Source organism: Pleurodeles waltl, chromosome 12 (assembly GCF_031143425.1).
Source record: "Pleurodeles waltl isolate 20211129_DDA chromosome 12, aPleWal1.hap1.20221129, whole genome shotgun sequence".
NCBI classification, from domain to species: domain Eukaryota; kingdom Metazoa; phylum Chordata; class Amphibia; order Caudata; family Salamandridae; genus Pleurodeles; species Pleurodeles waltl.
In genome coordinates this window covers 513384070-513394724 of record NC_090451.1, presented here as the reverse complement: position 1 = coordinate 513394724, position 10655 = coordinate 513384070, and the positions used below count along the sequence as shown (strand labels likewise).

General features: G+C 44.3%; 1 protein-coding gene across 1 annotated transcript in view; it reads left to right on the top strand.

Moving 5' to 3' along the window:
* The first annotated feature begins 3231 nt into the window (after positions 1 to 3231).
* LOC138267459 (zona pellucida sperm-binding protein 1-like) overlaps positions 3232 to 10655 on the top strand; it is a 64386-nt gene continuing 56962 nt past the window's right edge. The window contains exon 1 of the mRNA XM_069216404.1: positions 3232 to 3323. The gene's annotated coding sequence lies outside the window, so the exon portion shown is untranslated. The remainder of the gene's footprint in view (positions 3324 to 10655) is intronic.

Here is a 10655-nt window from a genome sequence, read left to right as displayed (position 1 = left end):
GAGGCTAATGCGGTCCAATGAGGCCAAAATCCTTGCGCCATATTTACAAAGTAGGGCAATGCGTGCACTGCGCCACTTTGTAACCCATTGCGCTACATTATGCCCTGGGCAGCTAAAATGTATGCAATGGGGGTGTTCCCCCATTAGGGAGGCCGGAAAAATGGCGCTTGGAAATCTATGAGATTTTCTTGCTCCATTTTTTTCGGCACTTTTAACACCTGCTCTGAGCAGTCGTTAAAAGTGTGTTTCCATTATTTAGAATGGGCCCCTATGTAATCTGCAGCAGTATCGCCCACATTTTGGTGCTACTCCTGCAGAGTACATCAATAATGTCACATAGAATATTGCTCCCTACCCTGCGCCATGGTGCGCCATATTTTAAATACGGCGCACACATGGTGGCGGTAGGGGGGCGCTAAGGGGAGCAGGAAAAGTGGTGCTGCACTCTGTGCAGTGCCACTTTCCATAAATCTGGCCCTATGTTTTATGTGGATAGCTGAGTTGATTAGTAAAGCCAGCCTTTACCAGCGCGTTAAAACAAATAAAATGTAAGTGAGATAGGGGCTCTGTAGAGATAAGGGTTACGTTTGCCAGGTTATAGTGAGGGAATCCGAGGAGGAGGTCATTATGGGGGAGGGGGGTAGTGGGGGTGCCAAAAAAAGATTGTTGCACTGGGCACCACTAACGCTAAAGCCGTCCATGGCTGGTCTTCTTCACCCCCCATTGACTTGGTCCTGCATCCACAGGAGGGTGGGTAGTGGTTCCTGCCACGACCGGACACTCCATCACAAACTAGACTTAGTTTCCTTCCTTTGCAGGTTCTCTTCTGTCAGAATCCACCTTTGGGTTTTTCCAGTCTAGTCTGGGTCTTGCACAATCATTTTCCTAAGTCCTCCTGTTGGTTTGGGGGGAAACCAGGTACTTACCTCTGCTCTTCTGGTCGCTGGGGTTCACTCTGGTACTCACCTCTTGGTGTTCCTAGTCCCTCCAGCTCCCCTCTAACGATTCCACATTCTTGGGTGGGTGACTGTATCTCACATTCCACTTAGTTAGTATATGGTTTGGCCCTCGCCTAGGGCCATCACTATTTTCTATTATTTTTGCCAATGTTTATTGCTTTTTATGCTCTTTACTGATTGCTAATGTGTATATAATAGTGTGTTTACTTACCTCCAGTTGGGGGACTGCCTATTTGTATGCTAGTATTTGTGTTACCATAATAAAGTACCTTTATTTTTGTAACATGGTGTGGTTCTTTCGTGACAGTGCTGTGTGACTATGGTGGTATTGCATAAGCTGTATATGTCTCCTAGATAAGTCTTGGCTGCCCATCCACAGCTACCTGTAGAGAGCCCTGGCTTCTTAGACACTGTCTACACTTCACTAGTAGGGGATACCTGAGCCTGGTTTAAGGTGATAACAACATAGGTACTCACCACACACCTGGCCAGCTTCCTACAAAAGGCATAACTGGGTATAAGTACTAGACCCCCAAACGTCACCAAATCAATACACTTCTGGATCTGACGACATTCTGCCAGGAAGAAGGACTGCCATGCTGCCAGGAGAGACTGCCACTCTGCTGAACTGCTTTGCTGTGTTGGTCTACTACCTGCTGCCTTTTGCCTGGGAGTGAGAAGAACTGGATTTGCCTCTCTACATCCTCCAAGAACCTAAGTTACTCCAAGGGCTTGTTGGCTTGCCTCTCAAGTTCTTCTTATTGGATTTTTGTTGTTTTGGTCTTGTTTTACTTATAAAAATATTCTCTGTTTTTCTATACTGGTATGGAGTCTTTTGTTGTGTGGTCACTGTGTTACTGTAATTTAAGTATTCATAAATGCTTTGCACATTGCCTCTTATAATAAGCCTGACTGCTCTGAGCCAAGCTACCAGAGGATGAACACTGGCTAATTTAGGGTGTATCTGACTTACCTTGTCTAAGGAAAACTGACACCAACAAAGCAGAACCAACTCAAGGCCCCCGGACCCAGCTGCCAGGCCAAGAATGCATTTATACCTGGTGGGGGGGCACCCCAAATGTTCCCCTACAGCATACCCCCTGCCACGATCCTCTTTCGGCACAGAATACATCTTTTCGGCCTGGTATCTCCTTTTACGTTTTTGCAATCAACTAATTTCTGTACCTTTGCACGCCTGTTAAAAAATGTTTCATAAAATCTATGTATATGCAGTGGTGTAACCCAAACTGATGGGCACCCCCGAGCCTCACCTGTCTCACAGATATTCATTGGTCTTGGGCTCAAGGGGGGCCTCCTAAAGAGTAGCCCCCACTTGCACCACAGGGTCTGCAGAGGGCAGCATTACGCCCCTGTGTATATTAATGTATCCTATACAGTGTAATAGACTGCATAATTTGTGTGTCGGTTTCCATTGTTTGGGTGTGATATGCTACCCCTTTCCTGGCTGCCTGAAATGACTCACTGACAAAACCTAGGGGAGAGTCAAATCCAATCGCCCCAGGTTGTAGTAGTAGCAGTAATAGTAGTAATAAATAATAATAATAATTAGCTCTTTGTTTTGAGTGACTACCGTTTTTGCCATATCAACGCACCGTAAATCACAAATGTGTTTCTAGAAAATAATAAATCGAAATTAAACAAAATGGGGGAAATTCAGAAAAATGAATTACATACTTTGACGGTTCAACCAGACGACACTGTGACTGCGAAGATGTGACACCCAGAGTGAAAGGATATTAGAAGATGAGACTGCTGCCCATGTTTAGAGACCGTGCAGTTGCCTAACAATTTCAATAAGAGCCACTCACAGACATGGGTTCAAATGCATGTCGACTAATGGAGCACGTTGAGGACTTGGGTCTTTTGAAAGGTGTCAGTTGCAAGGGTAGCGGTGGGGTGGGATAAACTACATTGCTGCCAAATCGCCTGGCTTTTTAGTCACTAGGAAGTGGCATTCTGGGGTTTGTAGGCGCAGTTTCAACATCACAAGCCTAGGCCTAAAAATTCACAGCACGCAAAGCGCTGTTTGTTGGAAACCAAAGCCAGGAGTGGCTGTTGGTGCCGTGCAGAACCACAAGTGTAATATGTATGCAGAAGGGCGTGTGTGGGCTGGGATGATACCTGTCACAAGGCAGGCGCTAGAGGCATCATTCAAGGACAGAAAGACATAGGATCTAGCTGGAAAGAGGCCCTGCCCTTCCATTCTCACTCAGGAGACCCCAGAGGCAGCGTCGCATCTTCTTATTCATCTCACCTGCTGACAGGGCGGAGTTACTTGAAAAGCGGGTCGAAGAAGGTGCTCTCTCTTTTGTCCGTTTTTTTGAACAGTCAGATCTGAGAAAGGTAAGAAGTTGGATGTGCAAGGCGAAAGCGTGTACTGCTATTAAACTGTCTTGTTCTTCTTTTGGGGACACGCTATTCCTCAGCCAACCCTCCCCCCCCCTCCACACACACACACACCACACGGAAACACTTCAACATAGCGTGTGTACTACATATCGCTTTTAGGAATTTCTGAAGAGTAATGTCGAAGGGGAGAGCGGCAAATCTACGTAGTAAATTTGTAATTTTAGTACATAAAATAAGAGGCCTACTTCCAGTATCTAATAAAAATGGAGCATTGCATGTTGAGCTGGGAAGCATTGACGACTATTATTTGGGGAGGTGTCCCGCTTCTTTTCTATGAAAAAAACTGACCTGCAAAGTCAACCACGGTGACGTAAACTAAACTCCAAGCGCCGAAGACATTTAACAAGGTAATTTGGCATGGCATTATTCTGGAAAAGAAAAACATTACAGAAAATCTTAATCTGGGCCTGAGATTTCAATCTAATGTGTGCTTGAGTTGTATAGTGTAATAACCAGTGAGCGGTCCCATGGCGTTTTTGACACTTCAGTTACCCCTGGGGTAGTAGCCCCTAGTAGTTTACGTGACGAGTTGAACGCCTGTATTGGAGAAGTAAAACTGCAAGTCCCGGAACGCAAAGTGGAATTGGTTGAACGTCATGTATGACGTAGATCCCCTTGGCAGCTGTGACTGCCGATGAAAAGCCCAATGCTGATAGTGCTGGTAATTTGGGGTTTTAGCAAAGGTGTGCGTTGTCTCCCTATTTTTAAAGCCCTACGCATGCCATAGTTCGCGTAAGTGTAATTTACACTGGAAACATGATTGCCAACATGAAAGTAAAAAAACGCGTGTAGGAACAATGCTCTTTTTTTATTTAGCTGGAATCGTGAACGTTTGGTTTTGGTGAAGGCAGATGATAAACTGAAAACTTAAAACATAGACACACGCTGGCACTGACTGTCCGCCACGGCACTGCCTACCTCTTGCTCACAGAGGGCCACCTTCTCCTTTCTGTAACAGCTGACCAACATCTGCTAGCTTGATCATTTCCTGGCCTCGTTCCTATCGCGTGTCCTAGACTTTTACTTAAAGCACAGTTTATTTTATGTTCCCTGTTTCTTTTCTGGGACTTCTTGTCGCCGACCACCACCCGCGTTTTCTTGTAGGACTTCAGCTCAACCATACCCAGTTGTAACATCCGGGATCCCTTGCAATCAAAACTCTTTTTTTTTTTTTTTTTTTTTTTTTTTTTTTTTTTTTAACTTGGAGGATGCCCCTGTCATGGTCCTCTGCGACCCCTGTCATGGCTGTGTGGCACACCCTGTCACTTCTGCCATAGTTATCTTTGTGGATTTTCTGGTCAGCTGCTCATCGGCAAGTCCTCTCTGTCCCTAGCTTGTGGAACCGCCTGTCACAGACAACTTCTTCTTATTCCAGGAACATCAGCTACCACCCCATGTGCCCAGTACTGTGTGTGTCTGCTTCTTGGTGTTCGATACGTTCCAGTCAAACAATATCCACCACGATAATGAATGTTTCGGCATATAACTTGCAGTTCAGGTGTTTTTAGGAGTAGATCATTGATCGGTTTTCCCGGGTATCTGATATAAAAGACAAGTCTATGCCTGAGTTACAGGGACATTAAATAAGCTTGGCCTTTAACACTTCATAGAGATCGGTGGGCTAGACCATCCCATCATACATAGGATGACGGAAGAAGCAACTTCTTGGATAAAGATATGGCCCATGCCCTAGGTGGTGCTTCTACAGTGGAGGAGGCTTGCTACCTCTGGCCAGGCCCAGAAGCAAGTTGAGAACGGAGTTTAGTGCCCAGGCTATTGTAATAGTGATCCTCCAAGGAACCTCTTCTTCGATGAGAGGAGGTAAGTCTAATGGGGTTCGAGGATATAGCTGCATAGTATCCTCGCATGCATGGGTCGCTGAACCTTGATTCATAGTTTGTATAAACAGAGAAAGCTTAGGTCTGCGCTAAGCCAAGCGGCTGGTGGTGTTGGTTTGTTCATGCTAGACATGTTAAGTTGTTTTGTTGCTACAGTGTGCAGTTGGGGCATTTGAGATTTGCGTTTGCTGAGGAGTCTCGGCTTGCTGCTTTTGATATGGATTTTGAAGTTGTTTGGCTGTGGGTACTGGATTGGTGCATCGCACATAATGAGTACTTTTTTGTGCATGCTACTAACTGTATCTTGACAATGGTTGCAGTGCACTTGCTTCTTTATTATGTATTAAGTATCTTGTGCAGTGCCTTTTTTTATAAGGTGGAAAACCAGGGAGCTTGAACCCCAGTCCGACTGGCAAGCAACTGTGAAGTAGTTGCTAGGCGTCTCTAGATTAATAATGAAGTCATTACTAAGAGTGCACATCCTTTTTTTCTGTGAAATTTGCAAAACTCTTTGTGGTATCTGACAGGAAAATTTACCAGCAGGGCATACCAGTGACAGCAAGGTCTCCCACTTAGTGTACAGTAGTGTTTCCCCACCTGGAGTACACAAATGAGTATTTCGGTAATTGGTTTTTGATTTTGGTTCTAACCTGACTCTAATCCAGTTTGTGCATAGACGCCGAGCCATGTCCCTTGATACCAGTAAGGTCCCGGACTTGCCTGTGATCTGGAGGGCAGCTGCACATGTCCCCTCATTTGATGGACCGTGGACTACTGGCCCAGACATGAGTTTAGCATATAGAGCAGTGGTGATGCATGGTGTTTAGTGAATTAATAGTTGTGACCAGACCTTTTTATTGGTCACTGGAGTGTAAGCATACCAGACCACTTGTGCAACGTTCTGCTGCTAAGCAGTAACCCATATCCTAGCGCCACCACATAGCAAATGTATATTGTGTATGTGGCCTGTGTGGAATATACTTTGTGGGTGTATGATAGTCAGAGTAATAGAAGCCTATGGGTGCTATTTTGGAAGCCCTTGACCTGTTTGTGCCCAAGATGGTGAGGTGATTTTTCTAGACTGTAGAAGGGCATTGCTGACATTTCTGAAGATGGAGGGAGGAGTCAGTCAAACATATGTTTATTTAGACCATAGTCTTTAAAACAATTTCCAAAAAGCAAAACACACACAATTCCAGTCAATTGATTAAAATAAACATAGCTTTAAAACAGTAAAATCTGGTAATTTAAATATGAAATCCATAAAAATTCTAGAACATTCCAGTTTCTTAAAGGGAGGGCTCCACGCGAATTAATTAGCTTACCACCGTTTGACTGTAACTGTTTATCCACAGACATTGAAAATCTCCCCCAAGGCACACCTCACATCAAAATATCTAATTTCAAACAATAATTTAATAGCTTGTCACCTACCCCTAATATCATATTAAAAAAAAAAAAAGTTTTAAAAAGATCTTCCTTTGGGCTATAAACCACCGACAATCCATCGGGACGTACGTTGAATTCCTTTTTAAGTTGAGACACTGACATATTTTCTCCTCACTTAGGAGAGTGCCCTGATTATCTAATATTACAACTTGATTTAATCCACATCTAAATCTGAGCAGACTGCAGCGCATCTTAATATTCAGCAGTCTCTCTAAATAGGGGAAGGTTTCTCCATTCGTCCATAAGCTTAATAGATGAGATGATTGCTTTTTCCCCCGGTAGGTGAGATCCACATTCCTTGAAACCTGCTGTATGACGTTTTTCAGCTCCACCTTACCCCTATCTGGTCGATGCCCTCTACAACACTTACTTTTAGTTCTCTGGCACATGTTTTGATCGTAGCTCTAATTGTGCGGGCCCAATACAATCCACTGTGCAATATATTCTTGACCACAATTGCATCGCGTGTGCTAGACGTTCACCCTAGTTTAAACCAGTTTCTAATCTAACTGCCTGCAACATGGAGGAGTAGGGAGGGAGAGTAACTTATTTAGGTTCCTTATTTCCTCGAGGTCCCAACTCTTTTCACCCCCAAGACTGACCACCTCAGTACCATACTGAAACTGGGGCCTTATCATGGCTTGGTAGGCTTTTAACACTGGGTGGCCCGAAGGCCCCCCTCAAATCGGTTATCAAACTTCTTTAAACCCTCAACTGTCGTAAGTTCTTTGACCTGGGTGGCGGCTAAATGATCCTTCCACCCTAAATTATGGGCGAACCAAACCCCTAAATATATATTGACTCTTTCTAGCTTAATCTTTTTAATTACCCAGCTCATTCTTCCTCTTTGCCTCCCTATCCGGAGCACTTTAGTTTTCTCCATGTTTATTTTTAGTTTTTTTCCCCTTGCATTAATTCCCCAAAACATATAAGAAGTAGATTTGGATCATAGTAGGGGCAGAGGAGACGAGGGTTCTTCAGGAATTCAATTAGGCCATTTTGCTAATAGAACTAGTTGATTAGTCTTCTGTAGTAGTGGTATTTGATAGATGGCACGGGAAAATGGTGGGAATGCATTCTCTCTTGTTTGAGGGAGAAGGATCCTTTAGGTGAGGCCAGCCGTTTGTCTTCCGCATCGCTGGTTAGTGTTGCTGGAGATGAGCTAGGTGAAGAAAGTGCACCCCCTCTTTGTGCCTCTGTTGTGGGTACTTCAGGCTGGAGACTACTCTTCTGCGAGGTTCACCACTCTACGCAGACTTGTCTGCAGTATGGCCTAGAGAGGACATATAAGGAAGCACCCCAAACTGGTTCTGAAAATGCAGACAGAAATTCCACATCCCTGTTTGCTTTAGATGTAGAAATGTGAGAGTCACTGATCCACTTTTTCCAGTTCCAAGTTCTTTGACCAAGGAACAGAGTACTTGCAGTGTACCAGAGGACTACTATGTAATCCGCTTTTGTCTGCCTGCCAGCTTCGCAGAGATGAGGGCACATCACTTAGTCTTGCTGAAGAGGTGTACCACTGATTGAAGTGCATGGAAGTGAAACTGCATACCGAGAGAGGTAAGGAACCTGTTAACCCTACAGGAAGTCTCAGTCTGGGAAGTGCCAGAAGCAGCCAGATCCCACTGCTGTGCATCTACTGAGCCAAGAAAGACCACGAAGAGCTGTCTGCAAGAACATGGACACAGTTATGGGCACGAATAGCAGACGGATTGACAGTATACGTCACTGCCATGTAAAAAAAACTGATCGTGGCCGATTATCCAGTGTAGACCAACAGCTGTACCCATGTTGGACATTGCCACCAAAATGAGGGCTGTTGACATTGCCACCACAGACCAAGAATTGTTTTTGCAGTGTACATCGCAAGCAGAACTGTCCATGGTGTCATCCTTACCAACATTGAGTGTGCTTGTGGTGGTCGCTATCTGCAGCATTTTTTTAACTGCACCCTACAGCTGCCATTGTGCTGCCGTCCCCCACACCTTCTGCAGGGTGGCCTTTCTGCGTTCATTAGAGTGACCCCGAAGCAGTTCCATGCTTGCCACGGTCCCCAGCTGGCATCCGTTACCTTCATTTGTCAAAAGACTCCAGGAAGCTGTGCCTGATGTGATCTACCCAGATCGTGGGCTGAATCTACAGTTAGTCTCCTCCCAGAAGTGGGAAAGATTTAGATAGCTTATTTACTGGTTCCCTCCACCAACCAAAAGGGCATGTGGACCTTCATTGTCATACAGCTGTAGAATTGTAACTGTACTGAACTGAGAGTAAGCAATTTCGAACTGGAATATCTGCACCAGGTCTTGGTTCATGTCGCACAATCTCTTTCTAACAGGAGACCTACCTAAATTCACAAGAGATGGGGGCCCCCAGGAAGAAGGGAGGACAGTACCCAAGGCGCAGAGACCAAAGCACCTCTGTTAACACTACACCTGCTGCTTTTTGTGTGTTCTGTTTTAAGTTTGTATTAAAATACTTTTGTTACCCAAGTAAAACCTTTGCTGGACATTCAGTTGTTGTGTTGCTGGGTGGTTGTCGAGTTCGGATTTCACATACCCCCACAATACCACCATGAGAAGCCTACCAGTGCTTGACATCACCACCAACGAGTCAAGTGTGGAAAGGGTGTACTTGTCCTGGTTTGCAGAGCTGTAGTAGAACGGACCACGGGACATCTGAGGCAAATGACCCAAGCACTCATGGCTGAGGATCTGTAGCCCCTGCTTGCCCTGTGACTCGTGGATAGGGTCTGACAGTAACTTGTCATGAATTGTCACGAGACTGGCAAAGACATGCCTCCCTCTAGGCATTTTGTTTCTCAATCTAGGTCCTGAAAGATGTTGTTTATTTCAAACCAGTCTTTGCTCAAAAACGGTGCAATATTTTGCCACTGCTTAATTTCACAATTTTTGAAGGCTAAGAAAAATTTGAATGGGTTTAGTCATACCTGAGTTACTGATTTCGGTAATGAAGGTGCAGTACAGATGCACACTACAACACTGTTGAAGCTGTATTGATAAAGAAATACCCCCCCCCCCCACACCCCCAGGGACGACCTCTTTGTTTTTATATTTAGTGCTGCCAATGTTCATATGACTTTCAGATGCTCTACAAAATGTCCAGCATTTGTAATGTATGTAGATTTAAACAAGCTATTTTAGGCAAACGTGTGTATAATTTAGTTTAACATATTTTCGGAATCATATAAACATTAAAATATATTTTTTTATATTTGAATCTTATAATCCAATTAATCTAAAGCTATTTAAAAAAACAATCCTTTCGGAAAAGCGTAACTGCATTTTAAGCAACTTGGTGGTAATTTAACTCATATTCCTAGTTCTGCAATATAAATTCAACTCCCATATTCCAAGCTCAATTATTTCTGCATTTTCTGCCCTCATATGAATTGGGAGGACTTGTGCCAACCTATACCAATGACCCCTTTCCGCCATAACAGTTGAGGATTAGCTGAAATTGGAGGACAGGGCCAAAACATTTGCATGGCAAGTAAAACAATGCCTCTGGCCCGATTTAGCTTTTACTAGCCCACAATGAGATTTTCCTGTGCATTTCCCCCCTTTCCAGTGAGCCAACAGAGTCCATTTTAGCTGCTACTTATTTAGAATGAAGATTACCTGCATAGCTCATGACTCTCTTGGTTTGGGATGTAAACCTGTTCATGGTCCAGGGTGGCTGAAACACCTCAGTTGTGCCTGTTGGGAGACAGGGTTGTTGGCATTGATCAAAGTGGAGGGGCACAGGCCTCTTTAGTTGTACTTTGGTGGAGGAGGTGGCCTATCGGTCTTTCTTCTCATAGTCCGTCCAATCCTCTTTAACACATGAGTGCATGGACAGTTTTGGCTGAAGCTAATCCAGTACTTTCAAAACTTTCATGACAATGACTGCTTTCCATTTGAGAATTGGATCTGTGACATAGTGTGATTGGAATGAGTGGGTAAGAGATGGAAGGAAT